Source organism: Oryctolagus cuniculus, chromosome 5, assembly GCF_964237555.1.
Source record: "Oryctolagus cuniculus chromosome 5, mOryCun1.1, whole genome shotgun sequence".
Classification (NCBI taxonomy): domain Eukaryota; kingdom Metazoa; phylum Chordata; class Mammalia; order Lagomorpha; family Leporidae; genus Oryctolagus; species Oryctolagus cuniculus.
In genome coordinates, this window is record NC_091436.1 from 48,643,929 (window position 1) to 48,660,017 (window position 16,089).

Consider the following 16,089-nt stretch of genomic DNA (forward strand, 5'->3'; position numbering starts at 1 on the left):
GTTTGAGCTTCCTTCTCTTTACAAATATTTTCTTTGTGTTAGGCATTCTGGGCTTTCTTGCTCTGAAACATGTTTGTTATGTCTACAGCTGGGATCAAAGCCATTCTGGTGCTAAGAGTTTGACTTGCATCAACTTGGATAAACTGGAACTACATTCCCCAGAATTTTTTTCTCTACTTATTCTTAGTTATCATGGTACACAAGAAATATTTTGCACAGAAAGCCAGAAGAAAAAGACTGACTGTATTCCCTTACATTCACAAGGTCAGCAAGGGCTTGATGAATTTTATGCATATCTATGATTAATATTATTAGTAGTATTAAAAAAAAACAGAATGACAGAGAGAGAGAGACAGAAGTCTTCCTTCTTCTGATTCATTCCCCACATGGCTGCAACAACATGGTTAGAGCTAGGAGCCAGAAACTTCTGGTTTCTCACAGGGTGGCAGGGACCCAAGAACTTGGGCCATATTCTGCTGCTTTCTCGGGTACATTAGCAAGAAGCAGGATCAGAAGCAGAGTAACTGGGACTCTAATGACACTCCCACATGGAATGATGGCATCACGAGCAGTAGCTTAACCCCACTGCATCACGACTCCAGCCCCTATCTTATGCAGACCTGTGTTTATCTGTGGCCTTACGGAATGGCAAGAGGCAGCAGCTGGGCCAACAGCATCTCCAGCTTCGGCTGGACCGCCCTAGTATCTCTATCTTGAGCCAAGTGCCTAGCATTTGGCTCAGCAGTTAAGTCACCTCTTGGGCTGCCCAATCGTCCTCAAACATAAAAATGTTCTAAACTTTAGGTCTGACTAAGAAAATCATTTGGCAACCTGTAAAATATAGCAGTAAGCTTATGCTCATGGAATTTAGTGGTCTTATCATATTCCCTGTCACTCTGAAGTGGTTTGCTGGACAAATAGTGGAATGGATTTTTGAAGTTTGGGTTTTGATGGCAGCAGGGTAGCAAGTCCTTGCAGGATGGTAAGGGTCTCTGGAACAGAGTATATGTGAGAATTCTCAGACACTAGTACAAATATGATTCTGTTTCTCCCCTGGTCACGACTCAGGGGTCTGGAAATCAATAGGTACAAATGGACTGATTCTTTACCACTAATGATCTACTAATAAAAAATTTGCACTTTGATCTTTTTTGCCTGAAGGGAGGTCTTAACTACCAAAGGAGGAAGGCTGCCATCAGTGAGACACGGCAGTGATACCATTGCACTGGAAAGTTAGACTTTTACCAGTTTTTAAACTTCTTACATCAGGGAATCAACGTACAGTGGTTGAGTTGACCAATGCTAATATCAAGAAGAAAATAAATTACTACTTCAGAATGATGGGAGGAAGCAATAAGTTGGGAAGATAGAAGATCCTCTGGGGAATCTCTTAGCGCTTCCAAGGTGATGAAACATAATATACTGCAAGAACTTTGGGATTGAACAGTATTTAACGTTACGGTCCATATGTAAGTTATTTTGTTTCAAAGGACAAATGTGACTCAGCTAGAAAAGAATGAAAATCACCAAAAGATAAAGGGATTTGCTATCTTCATTGGGGGAGTGTTAGTATGTTTATAATTGTTTAAGGCCTAATTAGGTTGTATTAGGTGGAAGCATTCTTCTATTATCTTCATTTGGATGTTATCATTGTTAAAGGATATGTATTGAATGCCATGTACACAAAGGTTAGACTGTGATGGATTTATATTATGTCAACTTAGTTAAATTGGAACTTCAATTTTTATACCTGCCTTTCTTGGCATAGTTTAGAATTAACATGAGCCACAAAGAACATTTTGCACAAGATTTGAAAGGGGCAAACACATTCCTCAGGAAGTCATTCCAGGGAACAAGGCACTGTTGCAATTCACACACACCGGCACTTACCTGCTAAACTCACAGGATTGGTGTGGTGCAGCAGCTGGGCAGTGAGCACTGCAGGCTCCCACTGGGTCTTCCGACTCAGCTTCTCAGGCTTCTGAGTCAAGTGCATGTTTAGCTCCCAGGCAAAGGACCCCAGTTTTTCTTCGAAAGTTTCCCACCCAAGAAGTTAGAGGTTTGGAGGCAGAGACAGAGACAGACAGGAGTTCTAGTCCTTCCTGTGGTTTCCACCTTAGTTTCACAGGTCCCTGCTTTTCTTTGCTTCCCCCACTTCATGTCCATCTCCCCCTTGGGATTGCCTTTTATGTGAACTTCAGACTCCACACCAGACACAGAAACAAGAGCTTCACATAGATTTTGTAAATAATACCCACAGTTGTTTTCTAAGATCAAGCTCCTATAATAAATCCTTATTTTATGTGTTCATATTTATTAGCAGTCCTATTTGACCGATGCTCCTACGTGTGGAAAGCCTCAAAGCTAGGTAATCAGGGTATTTCCACATCGCCTGTGCGGCACTCAAGGGCTTTCTGAAACATGGAGGGTGAAGTGAGAGCAGGTTCTTGCCTTCAAATATCTGTCAAGTTAACGTAAAGGCACACTTTCCTTAGCCATCTTTGATTTTCAACTATGTCGTGTAGTCAAACGTCCATAATCTCTTGCAACAATTTTCATGTTATTCTCTTAGCTGAAGGAGTTGAATTAGATAAGCCACTGACCCCAGAATGTGCTTTAGAAATTACTTTTACAAGCATGTTCACCACCTGCGACTGCTTTGTCATTATAGGTTTTTGTTCTTTAAAAATTGTGCGCAGAAAAATAAAGTGCTTTTAGGAAGCTAGTAATTTGATTCTCAAGAATTATCATCTCATGATATAACTTAAAGCCTATTCCAGAAACAGAATACTTGAGAGAAATCAAAAGAGTGGCTGAAAATTACACTTCAAGTTATATTCAGGCTAATAAAGAAAATTTGGAGGTCCAGCACTGTGACGTACCAGGTAAAGCCACCATCTGTCGTTCAGGCATCCCATATTGGCGCCGGTTCGAGTCCTGGCTTCTCCACTTCCCATCCAGTTCTCTGCTAATGTGCCTGGGAAGGCAGAAAAAAAAAAAAAGTGGCCTAAGTGTTTGGACCCCTTTATCCACATGGGAGATCCAGAAGAAAGCTCCTGGCTTCTGCCTTTGTACTGGCCGAGCTCTGGCCATTGTGACCATTTGGGGAGTGAACCAGTGGATGGAAGACCTCTCTCTCTTGGCCTCTCCCTCTTTCTCTCTCTCTTGCTCTCTCTCTCTCACTCTGCCTTTCAAATAAAATAAATAAATCTTCAAAAAAAAGATAATTCGGCAAAAATCAAGCAAGAACTCTGCAAAAAGGAGACTATTTTTCTAGTTAAAAAATCCATGTCTATAACACCAATTCTGATTTTCATATGTTATTGGAAAAACTCCCCAGCCTTCTCATCATACACCACTAGCTATGATGGTAGTTATGAATCATCCAAAAAAATTGTATCAAAGTCCATTTGTTGGGGCCAGCATTGTGGTGCAGCAGGTTAAGCTTCTGCCTGTAGTGCTGGATCTCATATAGGTGCCTGTTCGAAACCCAGCTGCTCCACTTCTTATCCAGCAACCCTGCTAATGCACATGGGAAAGAAGCAGAGGATGGCCCAAGTGTTTGGGCCCCTGTACCCACATGAGAGATCTGGAAGAAGCTCTAGACTTCTGACTTCAGCCTGGCCCATCCGCGGGCCTGTTGCAGCTATCTAGAGAGTGAACCAGTGAATGGATGGATGATCTCTCTCTCTCTCTGTCTCTCCTCCTTTCTTTGTAACTCTGCTTTTCAAGCAAATAAAAAATAAATCTTTAAAAAAATCCATTTGCCTTATTTGATTTTTCTGCATGTCATTTAGCTAATTATCATTTTTAATTCTTACAGGAAAAACCCAAGGAATTCTGTAAACATGTTCATTATTCAGTATACATATGAGTCTTGAATTTAACTAAAATTTAGTAGGATTTCCCTTTCATATGATTTCAACCTACACCAAAAAAAATTAAAGCACATTTGGGGCCAACATTGTGGCATAGCAGGTTAAGCTGCTGCTTGTGATGCCGACATTCCATGTGGTTGCTGGTTGGAATCCCAGCTGTTCCACTTCCGATCCAGCTCCCTGTTAATGCACATGGGAGGGCATTAGAGATTGTCCAAATCTTTGAGCTTCTATACCCACATGGGAGACCTGGAAGAAGCTCCTGGCTCCTGGCTTCAGCCTCACCCAGCCCTGGCTATTGCAGTCATATATATATATATATATATATATATACATACATATATATATATGATCTCATATATATATATGAGATCAATATCTCAATCAAATTTTTCATCAAAATCAAGACTTACAGTTTTTAGATGATTATAAAATAACATCAAAATGTAAAGTACCACACAGCTTTAGTTATTTAAGGTAAATTTTAAAATAATAGTTTCCCCATATGTTTTTTTTTTGTTTAATTCTCTGCAGGAATAAAAATTGTACTTAGTAGGTCAGACATTCCAGTTAAAACAATCAATTCTGTCTGTTTTCAAGACTATTTGAATAACTGCAGAATATCCAAAGATGCTTTTTCCATATGTGCTTAGCCACAGTCATGGTTACCGGCACTTACTGCCAAGGGGTTCTTTATGCCGACATTATGGTGCGTCTAGCGGATAATAGTTATATACAAACTAAATGCTATTCTTGGGGCTATTTTTCTCAGGAACATGTACAACCATCAGGCTAATTAACAACAGGTGAAAAAAAGGAGAGTGAATCTTCTAGACTCACAATGTGGGTAAGACCCAGGAAAGAAAAAGCAAAGTACAATGTTATCGACTTCAATTCACCTGTTGTTTGGGCCACCTGAAGGTCATAATCTCATACTTCTCAGAGCCCAGTTTCCCAATAACAAACTCCCACTAAATACATGTATGCTATGTGAGTCTAGTCCTGAGAAATACCCAGAGGAAAACACATCTCAATCTTCCACGTATGCAGTTACCTTTTCATTGCTCCTGAAAAGCTTTTCCCAAACCACAGCTTCCCAGGTGTTCCCAGGAGGACTTTTCTCTGTCCCACAACTCCTGAAAAAGTTATACCCTAATAAGCCTTTAATTAAGGTTTTTCTGGCTACATTCAATATGCATGCTTTGTGACAACTGTGTAGTAATGTCCACCTTAGGAATTACTTGCATGTTCTGTATCTTATTTGATATTTACAAGAATTCTCTTGGGTACCCTTTGTAGATTATGAATTTCCTCCTTGTAAATCTTATTGTGATCTTTCAGTACCAGAAAACATTGTCCAATCTATTTTTTAAAGATTTATTTATTTATTTATTTGAAAGTCAGAGTTACACAGAGAGAGGAGAGGCAGAGAGAGAGAGAGAGAGAGAAAGAGAGAGAGAGAGAGAGAAAGAGATGTCATCCATCCAATGGTTCAATCCCCAATTGGCCACAACAGTTGGAGCTGCGCTGATTCGAAGCCAGGAGCCAGGAGCTTCTTCCGGGTCTCCAACATGTGTGTAGGGGCCCAAGGACTTGGGCCATCTTCTACTGCTTTCCCAGGCGATAGCAGAGAGCTGGATCAAAAGAGGAGCAGCCGGGACTAGAACCGGTGCCCATATGGGATGCCGGCGCTTCAGGCCAGGGCATTAACCTGCTGTGCCACAGCACCAGCCCCCCAACCTATTTAAATCCAGAACCTTTAAGCATTTTACACACTGTAAATTCAGAACGCCTCTCTGAGACAGGAATTTTACCTAATTTCTATTTTATGGGGGAAAAAAGTCAAAACTTGAAATGGCATAATAAGTTCCAGGAAAGCAAATATTAAAAATAAGCCCCAAACTTCTGTACCCAAGATTGTCACAAGAGCTGAGGTTAATCAAGGCACTGTGAGCTCTCGCTGTGAGAATACCCTGCCATAGGTGTACCCAGTCTCTGGGTTCCAACCGGATCCATTGAACAGGTATTAGGGGCCCTGGAATCTGCATCTTGACAAATTCCTCAAGCTACTCTTCTGCACACTTCTGTTTGAAGATCAGCATACTGGCCAAGTTTCACTCCCTAGAGATTAAAGAAGCGACTGGAGACATCACAAATACCGCAAGAGTCAAGATCCGTCACAGAAATACATAAACTATTAGGGTGTTATGTGAACCACACACAGCTAAAATGAGATCAACTGGAAGCAAATAGTTTATGCCACTGGATTAGTTGTGTCCACATGCTACTATTTGATGTTGTAGTATCTTGTTTTATTCACCTATAAAATGCAACTAATACTTGAGTGTTCTCAAAACGTGAAGATTAACCCAGTGGCAGTAATAAATGAGTTGATGTGTGCAACTCTAGGGTAATAAAAGAAAGGATTATAGGGAATAGCTCATGAATCTCATTTCCCATCCCTGAGAACATTGTTACTTGTATTTCAACTAAAAGCAAGGTATTCAAACAGAGAAATAATAGTGCTGCCTTTCAAAACTGGCAGCAGTTAGAATAGGTCAGCAAATTTAATGGCAAATAGGTCACACTGTCTACAACACTCTTATTTGCTTGGGAACCCCACAACAGGAGCTGCCACGACCTGCCTGGTTCTGGTAAGTCTTTGTCTGGATGATTGGATAATTAGCAAGTACATTGCACCCGGGTGAGAACTACAGTTTCAACAGCTGATCTTAGCAAAGGAAAATATATATTACTACCTCTCTCTTAATAGTAGCTCTGATTAACCATAATAAAATATGTGACTAGTAATTTCAACAGCACATGAATCCCTGAAATTATTTCTTGCTAGGACTAAAAGAGTTTTAGATTAAGAGCTCTTAATTTAAACTTGTAATTTGGGTTTAAACTATTCATTATAAAAATCAAGTCAAAGCTGAGAGAAATTATCCAGGCTCTAGGGAAAACAGATCCTTTTTCATGATGAAAGATTTTTTCCCTCAAGTGAAAAATCACTGGAGTCATACGCTCACCATTTCTACTTTCTTCTTTCAGATCTATAAAAACAGGCACCTCTGACAACAATTTTGAAAAGTGGCTGTGTTTTATGCGATATATACCGAATGGCCAGAAAGAACTTTCTATGTTGAAAAGTGTCTTTTGGAAAGAACAAATATATTCTTTTTTTTTTTTCTGTATGACACTAAATTACATTGTGAGGGGTCAAATTATCCCTCTAAAATGTTTATGTTATGTGAAATCTATCTAGATTCCTTTTTACTCAACCCTAGGGATCCAAGCTTGTAAATCTATACTTAATAGAGCAAGTTCTCTGCTTTATAGAGTAGTCACCTCCAGAAATCCCACTGTTGCCATGCGAAGTATGACAATGAAGTTCAGCTTTTGTTCTCGACTCCTACTGAGCTGTCTTACTACCCAAGGAGTACACATCTGTTATCCTAGCATTGTGTATGAAGAGACACCGGCATATGCTATCAGAATATTCAGCTAAAAAAGTGTACGGAAGAGAAAGTCCTTGGGAGTAAGTCACTCCAAGTATCTTTCTGTTTCTGAAAAATAACTCATGATTAGGAAACCAGTAAACACCTCTGGGAAAGACAAGATCTTATTTTTTTCTTTGATGCTGCTTTATGGAATATACAGCAGTGGATGTTTAGTATAAACCAGCCTTATCTTTTTCCTTTTGTTATATTTTATGGTAACTCCAGAAAAAAAGGTTGCAGTGGATACAAATGGGTACTGGCATAGGCTCAAGTTTTACAAAAGCACATGAACTACCTTGATGATCTGATGAATCAAGAAAACCCTGTTTGTTGGGTCTTTCAAACAAAGGCTCTAACAAAGTGAGGCCTGAGATGCTGCTGTCTTGTGACAACGGCTGTGAATCACTGATAGAAAAGCATGAGAACACAGCCGGCAGACTTAATTATATATCATTACCCAATATGATGGCAACGTTTTAGGTATGAATTAAACCTTTAGTGGTGAAGACTTGCATCATTTTGGAATCTTAGTCAATCCGATGATTTTCTTTCAAATCCATAGTCAAAACACTTATTGTTCAGTTAGGAGGAGTTGCAAAATTTCTTTCTATTCACTTTTAAAAAACATTAGAAGAGAGTAATTCTTTTTCTGAAAGTGAAAGAGAAAATTTTATTAATAATAGGAGATGATATTCATACCAAGAAAGAAAAAATACATTTTTCAGAACTCAGAACCATGCAATAGAAGCCCTGGGGCCCTTTGGTCTCGCCTCCTCACTGCAGTCCGGGCTTTATCCAGGCATTCGTTAAAGGTAAAGCCCAACTTAACTCTCTGGAGTCAGATCCCAGTTGCTCACCCTTTCCACAGGATTTTTGTCTGATGCCAGAACACGGCGTGGATATGAAGAAAAAAAGCCCCGGTTTCAGAACTGGTACCAATCTCCTCTTCCTCTTCTCCAGCAGAATTCGATGTGTGAGACCCAAAGAGTGTGCTACTGGGGACTTGTAAAGATAAAGAAAACTTTTTAAAAGTCACTGGCCGTGGAAATGCATTTAGTTGCAAGGTCCTATGAGGGTCCAACCTTTCAATCCTCCCTTGAGAGAGGAGCGAGTCTAAACAAACATCACAAATGGGTATCCTCACAGATGAAACTGGGCCCCAGCAAACATTCATAGTTTGTCCCACTTACGTGTCTATTGAAATTTGAAAGGTTTAAAGTGTACCCTTTCTGCCACAGGCTTGTCCCTGACTTATTTAAATGCCAGATTTCAAATTCTAGAAACCTGATTTCCATGTTTCAGCGATCAGACAATCCTAGGCCAGCTTTCCTTCAGGTCCCAAGCCCTGGTTCTCAGTTACGTCCTTCAATCCCTGTGAGAGGAGGTAGGAACTCAAGAAGCCAGTGTTTTATACCCAAACCTGCCTGAAGCATTGGTGTTACTCAGCAAGCTCTAGCAATTTGTAAGAACTAGAATGTATGTATGAGGACCCATTTCAATCAGCTTAAGTAGATTTTTCTTTGATTTTTATCATTAAGGTTTCTTGGAAAATAGATTTTATCAAATTTTGCAATCTTTTCAAATTTATTCCCATGTTCCCATAGTCCTTAGGCATAGAAAGTTCTCAGCTAAGGTCAATATAACTTTCTTCTATAGACGCAGTATATTCTATCTCTTGGTGTGCAAAAAATAGCTACCCCTTGCCAAAACGTTTCAATAACTTTTATGGAGTCAATTTTAAGAAAAGATCCTTCCTCTTTATAGACCTCATAATTTACCAATGTAAACCAGGCTAATATTTTGCTCTGGGGAAAAAACCAGGGAGGAATACAAAACTTACAGTAATATGAAGACTAATCCATGGCCAGGCTTCCCTGGTCTTGCCCCATCCCTCCTGGTTCTGGCATTATCAGAAGAGCCATATGGATAGAACTGTAACTTCACCCTCAGTGAAACATGTTGAATTTCTCACTAAAGTGCAGATAGAACCATTCATTTCGACCGCATCTCCCACATTTCTGTCTAAGGAAAAATATGGAACATGAAATCCATAAGACATTTCATCTCAATGTGCTATATCTGGCCTCGGTGTGGGACTGCTTCATTATCACCATAATGTAACTGACACGAAGGAGGAGGCAGAGGAACAGATGAGGTGCCCTTTTGTCTCTTTAGTTGTGTGAAACAAGTGCAGCTTTTTCTCCTCTGGCTGAAACTACATTGTTATTTTAGCCTTTTATCCCAGGACTATTTCCCAACTTTAATTGTTCTTGCTGTGCTTCTCCAGGGACTCCCACGGTTCCTTCCAGAATACTTACTAACAACCAGCATCAACTTCTGCATCCTCCTGGGCTCCCCAGACTTCGCCTTTTCTCTGTTCCAATCATATTAAGGGAAAGTTATTGTTGTTTTCTTTTTTTTTTTTAAAGATTTATTTATTTATTTGAGAGGCAGAGTTACAGACAGAGAGAAGAAGAGGTGGAGAGAGATCTTCCATCCGCTGGTTCACTTTCCAAACGGCCACAATGGCTGGAACCAAGCCGATCTGGAGCTGAGCCGATCCACAGCCAGGAGCCTGAAGCTTCTTCCCAGTCTCCCACATGGGTGCAGGCTCCCAAGCACTTGGGTTGTCTTCCACTGCTTTCTGAGGCCATAGCAGAGAGCTGGATTGGAAGAGGAGCAGCCAAGACATGAACCACCAGTGCTCATATGGGATGCTGGCACCACAGGCGGCAGTTTTATCTTTTATCTGCTACACCACAGTGCCTGGCCCACTGTTGCTTTATAAAGTAGATACAGCTGTCACGTGTCTTTAAAGTTTCTGTTATTCATTCTACTAGCTCCTTCTCTAAAATGGATAACTGTAATTTATGTAAGCATTTCTGACCAGGTAGACTTTCCTCATATTTGAATGCATCTATATTCCTTTTCTCTTCATAGCTAATTCAGGTTCTTTAAATGTTATTTGTTTTTGTTTTTTGTTTTTTTTTTTAAGATTTTATTTATTTATTTGAAAGTCAGAGTTACACAGAGAGAGAGAGAGGTCTTCCAACCATTGGTTGACTCCCCAAGTGGCCACAATGGCCAGAGCTGTGCCGATCGGAAGCCAGGAGCCAGGAGCTTCTTCCAGGTCTCCCACGCAGGTGCAGGTGCCCAAGGATTTGGGCCATCCTCCACTGCTTTCCCAGGCCACAGCAGAGAGCCAGATTGGAAGTGGAGCAGCGGGTCCCGAATCAGCACCCATATGAGATGCCGACACCTCAGGCCAGGGCATTAACCCTCTGAGCCACAGTGCCAGCCCCTAAATGTTATTTGTTATACCCAAAACCAAACAAAGCACTGTGATAAATGTAAAATAAAGTTCTTAGCTACACAAACTGTGATAAGAAGTTTATCCATGAAAGAATTACCTCATGTTTACTGTGGGGAGCAACCGGACTAGACTGAGTTACTGGAATTAAGACTTATTCTATGCATCTGCTCTCCCACAATATGGCGCTGGGAGAGAAGTAAACAGCTTCCGCACAGCTGCCTCCAGTTCAACTAATAAACTGTAGGACTTGCTATTGATTGGAGGAGAGCAGCGTACTCGGCGTGTGGGCAGCCGAGTTAGGATTGGCGGAGGAGGACTATAAAGGAGGAGAGAGACGGCATGCACGAGGAACATCTATGGGGAACATCTAAGGGAACCCGTGCAGCCCCCGAGAAAGCCGGCCGGCGGTGTGCCGCTCCCCTGCGGAAGTGGGGAATGTGGCCAGGGGGAACTGCCCTTCCACGGAGGTGGAAGGGATAGTAGCCAACCCGGGAAGAACCAGCAGCAAACCCGGGGAAGGCCGAGCAGACGAAAGAACAGCGCAGGGTCCTGTGTCGTTCCTCCACGAAGAGGGGGAGCGACATTTACTAATTATTCTTTTCCATTTGTATTCTAGAGCCATAATTTTTTATCATGGTCTTACATTGCTAGCTCAGGTTTGGTTTGTGACATACTGTGGATTCTAAATTCTTATTATATACAATTTCCCTTTCTCAACCTTGCCATGTCTAATATTATGTCTTAACTCATTATACATCTATAAGTTGTCAGTGTTCCCTATGTACCCATAATGTGTATATGTGTGCATAATTTTTGTGTTGTAGTTTATTTACAGTTTTTTCCTCACTCCTAATTCCACATGCTATAACACTGAGCTAAGGATGAAGTCCATGCCCTATTAATTTGGTATCTCTAGTCACCAATACAATGTCTGGCAAGTGAAAATGTAACATAGATTCTTGTCAACTGAGTTACTGGCACACTACATTTTCTTGGGTTAGAATTTAATGGGATTGTATCAGACTTGACATGTGTGTTTAAAAAATGTTTTGAATACAAAGCAAATTTTTAAAAATAGCAGTTATATATATACAAAAAACACATACACACAAATGTATATGTAAACCATGGTGTGAATTCTGAAAATACAAAATGCAAAAAATCAAATATCAATATTTCATTCCATCTACCATTGTTAAGCTAGCCATTGGTTCTTGAGAATTGTTTTCAACCTTATATGCTGCCTATGTTTTCCATTTATTTATCTACAAGGAGAAAAACACAAATATATTAAAAAGAAAACCTGAGAGTGAAGAGGTATGATGTGAAAAGAAAGAAATCATGATGATAATGAAGTTTACAATTCCACCATGCTTGGAAAGTGTTTCATGAGATGCTACAAAAAGAGAAATGTGTTTATAATTTTGTATGCAAAGAAGACTATGTAACCAAAGCCTGTTAGTAGACCAGTGCAGTCTTGAACTAGGATTTTGCTTACACCATTTTAAAAATTCCTCTTGCATTCACATATTCTTGATAACTAGCCTTGAAAAGACAATTGTAGGGGTGGATATTGTGGTGCAGTGGGTTAAACCACAACTTGGGACACCCACAACTCATGTTGGAAGTATCTGGTTCTAGTCCCTGTTCCACCACTCTGATCCGGCTTTGTGCTAATGCATACTGAAGGCAGCACTTGGAGGCTCCAGAGCTTGGGTCTCTGCCCTCCATGCGGCAGACCTGGATGGAGTTGAGGACCCCTTCCCCTTGGCTGGTGCGGGCATTTGAGGAGTGAAGCAGCAGATGGAAGATATCTCTCACTTTCCCCCGACTGTCTCTCTTCCTTTGAAACAAATAATAAAGATTTTTTAAAAAGACAATTGCAAATCATCACCTAGTTTTTCTCTATTTCTTTCATCAAAGTAAACAATTGCTCTGTACTGATAAGTTTTGTGATTGCAAATGCATCATATTACTTTGTTTTAAAAGTGATTGTAGGGGCTGGAGCCATAGCATAGCAGGTAAAGCGGCTGCCTGCAGTGCTGGAATCCCAGCTCCTCCTCTTCCAACACAGCTCTCTGCTACAGTGTGGGAAAGCAGAAGATGGCCCAAGTCCTTGGGCCCCTGTGCCCGCATAGGAGACCCTGAAGAAGCTCCTGGCTCCTGGTACTCCCATTTGAGGACGGAGCCAGAGGATGGAACACCTCTGCCTCTGCCTCTCTATAACTCTGCCTTTCAAATAAGTAAATAAATCTTTTTTTAAAAAAATGAAAAAGTGATTCTAAATTGACCAAATTTTGCACAAAAATTTTACTCTGCTTTCCAGGAAAAAATCATTTTGAGACATGATTCTTACAAAGATTGATACATTTTCCTTCCAAACAGGGAACTCTTCGAAAATATTTAAATTGTGATTTTATTTATAAAAGGGAAGATTTCCAGCAATTTTCGGGAACACACATGCACACACACACATATACACATATGTAGATATATATAGATAGATATAGATACATTTTTACTAAAACTGGTGTCTTCGTATCTTTATTTCATCATAATTGAAAGATCTTTGTGTGTTCTTTTTTAGATTCATTCATTTATTTTGAAAGTCAGAGCTACAGAGAGAGAGAGAGAGAGAGATCTTCCATCCATTAGTTCACTCCCCAGATGTCTGCAATGGTCAGGGCTGAGCCAGGCTAAAGACAAGAGCTGAGAGCTTCATCCAGGTCTCCCACATGGGTGACAGAAGCCCAGGTACTTGAGCCATCTGCTGCTGCTCTCCCAAGCCATTAGCAGGGAGCTGGAACAACAGTGGAGCAGCCAGAACGCGAACCAGGGTCCATATGTGATGCTGGCATCGCTGGCTGCAGCTTAATTCACTATACCACAATGCCGGCCCCTGTTTTTGTGTTTTCTAATAAATTCTGAAAGGCTGACTTTATTGCATGACAAACTTGTAAAAAGAATTCAAAAATTGATTGGACTTTTAAAATTACTCATTATAATATGCTATAATTCCTTTAAATGAAAATATTTACTTTTCTAAATTGAAACCAAGAGGCAAGGATGAACTACTCGTTTTAAAATATGTTTAGTCAAATAGAAACATTTTAACTCAGAGGTATGTTAAAGTGCAAAACATAGTAGGTAGCTTTGGAAATAGCCCATAGAAGAGGTTGCTCATAAAACCATTCTTATATACCCAGAGACATTAAATCTGCTTTAGAACAACGACGTATAAAGTAACTGTTCTTTTGTGTTGAGGTTCTGTTTTATTAATTTCCAGATTTATGTAGCAACTGTTAGGCATAAATGTCCAATGAAGCTAACAATAAAATAATGTTTGAATAAAGAACTAATTCTTAGTAGACACTTGGCACTTCACTGTCTCCCCAAACATACCTTTATGTAATCTCCCATTCATAAGCATCCGGGTGTTAGCTACAAGCCATTAAAAATTATATTATGGGGTTTGGATTAGTCAATGAAGAGAGGTCTTTCCAAAGACTAAATTCTTCTCTGATTGTGAGAGTTTAGAAAAACTTGCCAAAATGATATGAACGTAAATATTCTTTAAGCTGGTTAGGTTTCCAGGGGATACTAGATGTACTTTGGTTTTTTTTTTTTTTTTTAATAATAAACTTTGGATTACAATGTAGTAATAGGACCTTGGCCTAAAGTGTTTACTTCTCACCTAAATCTGATGAATATGACCAATCAGAAAAATAAAAAGATATTAAATCACCTTAGAATGAACAATTTAAAGGTACTTAAGATATACTGCAGAAATTTCATTTGAGCTCTTGCCCACTACAAGCTTTGCTTTATAAAATATTCCTTCATTTCTGCCAAACCTTAGAATAAGCCTTGTAAAAACCATAAATATGGTGCAGATAAACAGTGGCAGCCTTACATAATGAGGCAGCCTTGCCAAATGGGAGTAAAAGAAGACAAGAAGCCTGCTTCCCACTAGGCAACATGTTCCAGGCCTAGCAAGCCTGAAGCACCATCATTCACAGCCCGCTGCAGAAGCTAAAGTTCATGCTGAGCTACTAGAAGAGAGAGACCTACAAAGCCCTTCATAGCAAGAGGGCACCAATCTGTGTTGTTTCCTCTTCCCAATATCATCTAGTAGCGTGCTAGAGCCTGAGTAAAGATTTTCTATTACCATGTATATCAAAGTGCATCACACAAAATAGGTGCTTGATAAATGCTGGGTTGAATCACTTTTTGTGCCTTCAAATGAGCTTTTAAGGAATTACATGCTCCATGAACAGGATGGACACTCCATAGTGAAAAGCATGCAGGAACAGCACATTCTCCAAGGAGGTATCAGTTTGATTCAATTGATATATATCAACTAGAACAAAAAATAAAGTAGTTGCAATAGAAGTTAGCCATTAACAGCAATTCTAGAGAATAGGGTAGATGTTTAAGTAGAAAGACATCATGCTGACCAGGTAGAAAAACCATTAGCTTGTATTAAGCACTCTTCTTGAAGGAGCTAGGCTTTGTAGGACAAAACACAGATACTCTGACAGCTAATGACACCTCACTTCCCAGCTCCATCCCTTACTAGATATACAACCTCAGGAAAATCGGGTAATTTCTCTCTGTTTCATTTTCTTCCAAAATGGAGATTATAGTACTAGTCATTGTGTTGGGTGTCAATAGTTATTAAAAGTTAATTTTGTAGCCGGCGCCGCAGTTCACTAGGCTATTCCTCCGCCTTGCGGCGCCAGCACACCGGGTTCTAGTCCCGGTCAGGGCGCTGGATTCTGTCCCGGTTGCCCCTCTTCCAGGCCAGCTCTCTGCTGTGGCCAGGGAGTGCAGTGGAGGATGACCCAAGTCCTTGGGCCCTGCACCCCATGGGAGACCAGGATAAGTACCTGGCTCCTGCCATCGGATCAGCGCGGTGCACCGGCCGCAGCGCGCTGGCCGCGGCAGCCATTGGAGGGTGAACCAACTGCAATGGAAGACCTTTCTCTCTGTCTCTCTCTCCTCACTGTCCATTCTGCCTGTCCAAAAAAAAAAAAAGTTAATTTTGTAAAGTGTTTAGAACTGTGCCTGCCAGTCATATGAAACAATGTATAAGTGTTTGTTAAATAAGTTCAGAAAACAAAAAGAACCCAGATCCCAGGAATAAAACATCAGTTTATTATATTGGAAAAGGGTGGGAAATGGAGTTGAAATCACAGACAAGAGATATCCATTTAAATCTTTTTTTAAAAGATTTTATTTATTTATTTGAGAGGCAGAGTTACAGATAGAGAGAGGGAGGAACAGTGAGAGGTCTTCCATCCGCTTTTGACTCTCCAAATGGCCACAATGGCCAGAGCTGAGCTGATCTGAAGCCGGGAGCCAGGAGCTTCTTAATTCACTATGATAAATGAAA

The 16,089-nt window shown here is 40.3% G+C and overlaps 1 long non-coding RNA gene across 1 annotated transcript; it reads right to left on the bottom strand.

Moving 5' to 3' along the window:
• Positions 1-4,414: 4,414 nt before the first annotated feature.
• Positions 4,415-15,034, bottom strand: LOC127492975 (uncharacterized). Its single transcript, XR_011388956.1, has 3 exons — positions 9,222-15,034; positions 8,239-8,383; positions 4,415-8,030 (listed from the first exon to the last, which is right to left on the bottom strand). It is a non-coding gene; the product is annotated as an uncharacterized lncRNA (long non-coding RNA).
• Positions 15,035-16,089: the final 1,055 nt, after the last annotated feature.